Below are 7,858 nucleotides of genomic sequence, written 5' to 3'. Positions count from 1 at the left end.
GTGAAGATGGGCCCAATGGGCCTCTGCTTCCCCTGCCTCCTTCTTTAGAGAAGTGGAAAGGGAGAGCAAAAAGCAAGCTTTCCCCCAGTCAACAGGGACCCCTACCCCAGGGGCCCTGGAACATTTACCTCCCCACCCCCCATTCAATTGTAGCAACGCCCCTGTCAAATCTACCAGCAAATCATAGCTCACATCAGTGTCCATGTCTTACACTGTTAAAAAAAACACCCTGCAATCTTTTACTACGCTCTGATTAAAGCAATCATTCATGCCAGTTGATGGTCAAGTTAATTAATTTCAATAACTGCATATACCTTCCTTCTAAGCCCAGTGAGGCATAATTGTTATTAATATGACTTGCTACATCGATCTAATCATATTAAAAATACATTATGGCAATTATTCTATTCAATTTAAAATAAGAATTGAGTACATACAATTAAAGAAAATAAATTTAAATAATAATTGAACACACAGATATTACACAGAACAGATATTACACAGAAATGACAGCTCAGTGAAGACATGTACATTGTTGCAGAGGTGAATGAAGACAGAGAGCCACACTTGAGGAATGTTGGTATGTGGTTTAAACACTCATCAGCTTAGGAGAGGAGAGCTGGTCTAGTGGTAGCAAGCATGACTTGTCCCCATAGCTAAGCAAGGTCTGCCCTGGTTGCATATGAATGGGAGACTTGATGTGTGAGCACTGAAAGATATTCCCCTCAGGGGACGAAGCCGCTTTGGGAAGAGCAGAAGGTTTCAAGTTCCCTCCCTGGCTTCTCCAAGATAGGACAGGAATTTTTTTATTGAACCAACAAACTACCAAAGCATACAGTACGTTGCCAAAGCACAATTATATACAAAGTGGTTGTTTGTACATGATATATCTACAAAGATTTACACACAAGGATTTGGAAACCCACAAGGTTATGAAGTAAATTCAGGTAGTACTGTAACTCGGGGTTGGGGGATTTCAAGGCACATCAGGTAATCGGGGGGGGGGGGGTTACGTCCGACGTCCATTTCCACAATTTGTCTCATTGCTGTTTAGAAGAGATACACTTGTGTCTTTGCACATAACCATACAAACTTTTCCAGAAGAGATTTACTGTCTCATCTGCATGAACCTCTTGGTTCTTCCCTCCCTATTCCTATGCAGGAGCATTGCATAAATGACATACAGGTTTACTAACCTGATTACGAGAAGGGGAACATTCCAATTCCCTAGTATGAGGGCACCTGTTCCATCCCGTTTCCTTGAAGGTTTCTTTCTGGGACCTCGAAAGGAGGTTCTATCGCTCAAACCCGAGGTTAGTTCTTCCCAAGTCTGTTTTTCCAAATCAGGCCACTCTAACAGCTTGCTTACTCCCTGCCACACTCTTTTGGCTACCACACACTCTTTTAAGATAGGCTGAGAAAGATTCCTGCCTGCAACCTTGGAGAAGCTGCTGCCAGTCTGTGAAGACAATACTGAGCTAGATAGACCAATGGTCTGACTCAGTGTATGGCAGTTTCCTATGTTCCTATGTTCCACTCAAATATAAACACACACACACTCACAATCCCCTGGGTGTCCCAGGGATCCTCTTTGCTAGTCTGTGTTCGGTTGGTGCAGTTAACTCACCACCAACACCTGCATTGCAGTTTCAGTTGGGTTTTTTTAAAAATGGAATGGGTCTTTCTATGTAATTTTGTGCTAGACTGTGAAGAAAATTAAATATATATATTATTTATTTATTTATTTGTGTGTTATGTGTCTTTATTTCATGTGTTAATGCTGTGCTTTGACCCACCCAAAAACCAATTTGTTATGGGGCAGCTAACAAATAATGTTGTTTGTTTGAAATATTTCTATCCCACTCCTCCAGCACACTGCTGCTTGGGAAGTCTTACAATAAAAGCATGAAAGCATAAATTCAAGATTAAAATATAAAAGAATAAAACACATAAAGGACAGTGAATAATCCTAAAACATAATAAAAGAGCAGATAAAAGCAGAACAGTAGCCAAGATTAAAACAAGATGATAATCACAGCCAGTCGTTAAAGGCTTCTTTTAAAATGAGATTTTAAACATTCTTTTCAAAACTAAGCAAAGAGGGAGCCTGACGAAGCCCTTCTGGGTGGGCATTTCAAAGCCCTATCCCCGGTCCCCGCCAACTGGATTAGTGTCAATGGCAGGGCCGAGAGAAGGGCTTGATTAGATGATCTGACCGGGCAGATTGATATGGGCCATGCAGTCCAAATGGTATCCTGGTCCCAAGCCATGTAGAAAATCTAAAGATTCTGAATGGGAATGGGGAGTGCAAATAACTTGAATAAATTGTGGTAGTGAGACAAGGGGTGCAAGGGGTAATGTGCAGGTGTGCTGGGGAGAGAGCAAAGAGCACAGACTGCTCTAGAAGCCCACAAGGGTAAGGACACTCAAAGTATTAGCTCATATTGACAACATTTGGGGGCTGTAGGAGGACAGAGCCAAGACTATGTTTTGCCCATGATTTGAAATGAAGTTTGTGATGAAGGCTTAGGAGGAGGAGATGAAGGCTTGGGAGACAGTGACTATGGCACAATGGAAATACCTTGAATGAGCTTACTCTGGGGATCATCAAAAGTGGAAGAACTGTGGTGTAAGGGGCAGGTCCGTGGTGAGACAAATGTAGTGGGATGGGTAGAGTGCAACACAACACTGGAAAAGTGAGGGCATTTAATATTTATAAAGCAAATAATGTAAAGCACTATTTCTGCAGGATGTGTTAGACTATTGTGTAGAAGCAGTGCCTCGACTTCCTGAATGATTGGAATGTGTTACCGTACTCTTATAGAATTAGTTGTTTGATCTGGGAATGGGGGAGTACTAGTTCATTGACTAAAAGGTTGTGGGGAGAAAAGGACTGGGCTCTCAAAAAGAGGGGGAATTAGTGTGGGTAAAGCAACAAAGGCAGGCCCCTTTTTAGATTAAGACCCATTAGGGCCACCATTCCTTCTCATGCACTCTTTGTAAATGTCATTTTTTTCCTTCGTCAGTAGGATTATACTGTTTACAATGAACCAGTTCATATGCCATGTGGAGCTAAGATTAAACCTTGTCTTCACATGCCCTGTCTCAGCCTCAGAAACTTGACCGCCTCCTCCCGCCCTGCCCTTGTTGGAAGAATTCTACATACAAATGTGGTCAGAAACAAGCTAGTATTGGTTGTGATATCTAAACTGCCTGATCCTAGCTTATTCCAGCCAAAATGTTTGAAATAAACCATGATCTGAACTCAAAATATGGAATTGGATTCAGGTCATGGTTTGTTGTTTGGTTGGTTTTTTGGTTTGGTCCCCCCAACAACTTTGGATAGAATAAGGCAGGGGTGGTCAGTTCAGATGTCATGACTGATCATGGCTTGTTTCCAACATATTCCAGAAGTAGAATATTTCCACATAAGTAGAGGAGGGAGGAGCATGTGATCTTGAGGCTGACTGATGGCTCACAAAGCCAAAGTTCAGTCTAGGTCCACTATTTATGAACCCTTCTTCATGTGTGAGGCCTCAAGGCACTGCTCTCTAAAAAAGATTCTTGGGAGACATTGTTGAGGGTTCTTCTAATCGGAAACTAATTTCTGGAGCATAAGTCATTCCCTCTTCTCTGCTCTCTAACCTTACGTGTGTGGAAAGTTGCTCATAGGGTTGCCATATTCTGGCTTTCCAAATCTGGGTGCCTAATTTGCATATCATGTAAATTGGTTTGCGCATAATTTTTGAGCAGAATAGTGACTGCACGTTTTGCTCCATAACTCTGCTTCTACAGAGCTTAGGGGGTTTTTTGTGGTGTCATGACTCAGACGTCTGACTCAGAAGAGTCAGAGCAGGAGGATTCACCTGCTAGTGAGGGCTCAGAGGCACAGCAACGGGATTTGGCAGGCAGGCCAGGCTCTTGGAAGACAGAACTTCAGGGGCTTGATTCTCAACCAGTGTTTGATGAGTTCAAGGGAAAGGGATGTTTAGTCTAGGGAAAAGTTTGTTTAGTCAGACTTTGTGTTAGAATTTCTATTTCTTTGGGGGGGGGGTGCTTTTGCATATTCCTGATACTGTTTTATTATAGTTTACCTGTAATGCAATTGAAATAAGACACACTAGCCTACACCCATACTAATTAGGGTGTTGCAAAATACTGTATAAACATTTAAACGTTCCTAAGACAACCTATTTTTGTAACCTACTAAGTATTTTTTAGTGTAGCTAAGAAAGCTAGAAGCCTCAGATGGAAGCAGTCCGTAGTAATTGAATAAAACTGTTTTTAAGTTCTTTTCTTTTTACAAGCCTCTCTGAGTTGTTTTTTAACTCAGGAAAAAGGGGGGACGAAGGGCGAGTTATCTGGTGCCAGCACATCCTCAGATGTTCAGCTGCTGTCAGTTTTCTCACCACGTGCAGGCTTGCACGTGGAAGATTTTTGTACTTATTCAGTAGCAAAATAAAGAGAGTTTTCCCTGGGATTCCACCCCAAGGCCAGGGAATTTCAAGCTCTGTGGATAAGCAGAGTGGTGGCGGCAGCCTTTGAACCTGTTGGAGATGAACTTCCAGTGCATCGAACTTTTGCACCAACTGTCCTAATGACCACTAGGGGCACTGGGAGTAGAGACAGTGAGTCAGGGTCTCCCTATCTGTCCCTACCCTATGACCCCTGAACTGACTCTGCAGCACTTCCTGTGCTGAGTCCCAATCCTTCCTTTCCTCCTAGAGAGCAGATGGAAACATCTCTCTCTCTCCTTACCTATCCACTATGTAGTCCTTTAGATTACAGGTGCTGTTTTACCTATTGTGGGTAAAAATCAATAACCTCTAACAGGGTTATGGGCCCAGCAGGAGCAACAGGCTTCTAAGCACAAGCAGAGTTTATTTCATTTTTCATTTTGAAAGTGCAGCTGAGTTATTTAGGAAATGCAGCATGGATCCTGTGACTACAGCCCACTCAGGAATGGCTCCTTCTTTTCCCAAACTGGATGGCAATAACTACGAAACCTGGGCCCTCAAGATGAAAGCAATCTTCATGACAAAGGGAATCTTTGAAGTGCTCATGGAGGAATGGCCAGCCCAAGATGAAGCTGCTCAAGCCTTGTGTTGACAAGTAAAACCAACACGCGTATGGCCTTTTAATTTTGAGTATAAGCGATGATTTATTGATATATGTGCGGGATACTGATTTAGCCTCGGAAGATAGACTGAAAAAGCAATGTGGCCAAGTCTCTGCAAACGCAGCTCTTCTCCTGTATAAAAGGCTATGTGAAAGCAAACTGCAGGAAGGGGGAGACTTTGAAGCCCACATAGCAAATATCTTAGAAATTAACAGGCTTTTGAAGAGTAACCAATGTGAATTGAATGAAATTATTCTAATTGGGGCAATCCTACAATCCCTGCCTAAAAGTTTTGAACCCCTAATTGTCGCTCTTGAACTGTCTCACTGTGAACTGAAGGTTGATTATGTCATGTCAAGTCTGAGAAATTTTAATATAAAGTTGCAGCAGGAGAAATTTGAAAGCGATGACACTCTGGCACATTTCAGCAGGCAAAGTAATTCCAGCATAAGCAAGCGAAGTAGCCTCAGTGACTCATCAGCATATAATTCAAAGATCTTCTAGAATGCCTGGGACTGACAGATGCCAATGAAGTCAGCACGCCAATGGATGCTGATTTCTGGAAGCAAGATGAGGACAGCCAGCCTCTACCAGCCAACAATCAATACAGAAAGGCAATTGGAAAACTTTTGTACATAGCCACAGACACAAGGCCAGACATTGCCTCAGCAGTAGGAATCCTGAGCAGAAAAGTTAGTGTGCCAACGAACAAGGACTGGATAGCGGTCAAAAGACTGGGAAGGTACATGAAAGGCACTGCACATTATGTATTGGAGATTCCAGCAAACAGTAATCCCAAACTCGTGGGATATGTGGATGCAGACTGGGGCGAGGACAGAACAGACCGCAAGTCCACAAGTGGACACCTGTTCCTGTATGGAGGTGGAGCCATAACTTGGAGTAGCCGCAAGCAGTCACTCATTGGGCAATCATCCACAGAAGCGGAGTACGTTTCAGCAAGTGAAGCATGCAGGGAAGCAGTATGGATACACCAACTACTTTTGGACTTTAGCATCGAGGAACCAAAGCCCACAGTGATGTTTGAGGACAACCAAAGTTGTATCCAGATCTCCCAAATGGAGAAGATGAAATCTCGAACTAAGCATATTCCCATAAAGTACCACTATGTTAGGACTTGCAAGAAAAAGGGGTGGTCCAGCTGAGGTACTGCCCCACAGAAGAGATGCTGGCACATGGATTAACCAAGCCATTATCCAAAGACAGATTCCAGATGCTTCGTGAGAAGATAGGAGTCGTGACCAGGTGCGACAGGCGATGAGAAGGGGTGTTGGAGATGAACTTCCAGTGCATCAAACTTTTGCACCAACTGTCCTAATGACCACTAGGGGCATTGGGAGTAGAGACAGTGAGTAAGGGTCTCCCTATCTGTCCCTACTCTATGACCCCTGAACTGACTCTGCAGCACTTCCTGTGCTGAGTCCCAATCCTTCCTTTCCTCCTAGAGAGCAGATGGAAACATCTCTCTCTCTCCTTACCTATCCACTATGTAGTCCTTTAGATTAGAGATAGGTCTTTCCTATCTAAGTGTATTTAACCAATAAATATTTAGTGTTTAGTCATACAAGGATCTCCATGTGTTTTCTTTAAATAGCTGCAATATCTGAACCATCCTCTGCTACCCACTCTGTTATTGGAGTGTGTGCTCATTCCTTAGTGCTCTGCTGTTTTATCTATTGTGGGTAAAAATCAACAACCTCTAACAGAACCTAATGATAATTGCAGAATAGTTTTAGGAGTAGCCAGGAAGCTCAGCAGGGATGATTCAGCATTTCTTTCCTGCACGTGAGCTTGCTCTGAGACAAAGGCTTTAATCCACTATAGCAATGCCCTTTGCACACGCTCAGAGGCACTTTTCTTTATTGTTATGTTTAACAATCAAAGCAAAAACCGTGGTTCAGTTGAAGAGCACATGCTTTGCATGCAGAAGATCCTAGGTTAAATCCCTGGTATCTCCAGTTAGGCTTGGGAAAGACCCTGATTTAAAATCCCAGAGAGCTACTGCCAGGTAGTTCAAATCCTGAGCTAGATGGAACAATGGAATATTAGTTTAAGGCAGCTTCATATTTTCACATATTCCCTGGCTCAAGCCTGGTACTGAAAACAAATTCTGCTATGAGCTCTGGTGTAAATTAAGCCCTGATAATATTTAATCCATCTAGTTGTACAGAACCATATATTTGAGAGAGCTGAACATTATTTCTTGCTATTGCTGTAGTGGCAGGGAGCGGAAACCTTTCTCCTAAAATGAAAGTGTCATTTTTCTTTCTGGGGAACAATTGCTAATTTTGCATTTAAAACAAAAACAAAAACTTTGTCATATGTTTTCTTATTTGATTTCTGGAGAGAGAAAACAATTTCCTAGGAGCAGCTTCTGTGTAATTAAATTGAAATGCCCTACGAATTGAATCTTTTTCTTGGTATTGTGACTTCTTCTAGTTCCTGGGGAGGTCCAGGTTCAAGTTATCCTACAGCTAAGGGTGAGCTCGAGCTCTTCATCATCTCTCAGCCTCACAGATCTTTTGTGAGGATAAAATGGAGAGGGAAGAATCTTGTGTACTTCCTGAGCTCCTTGGATGAAAAGTGGGGCAGAAATGTAACTACTTCAAATTACTGCTACTTCTTAGGAGACAATGTGGCCCAGACAGATCTTATATCTATTGATTCAGTAATCCAAAAACCTTCAGTCTGAGATTAGGATTAAGATGCTTTACATTTTCA

This window comes from Hemicordylus capensis, chromosome 3 (assembly GCF_027244095.1).
Source record: "Hemicordylus capensis ecotype Gifberg chromosome 3, rHemCap1.1.pri, whole genome shotgun sequence".
NCBI lineage: Eukaryota > Metazoa > Chordata > Lepidosauria > Squamata > Cordylidae > Hemicordylus > Hemicordylus capensis.
The sequence above is the reverse complement of the archived record's forward strand: the minus strand, read 5'-3'. Positions refer to the sequence as shown.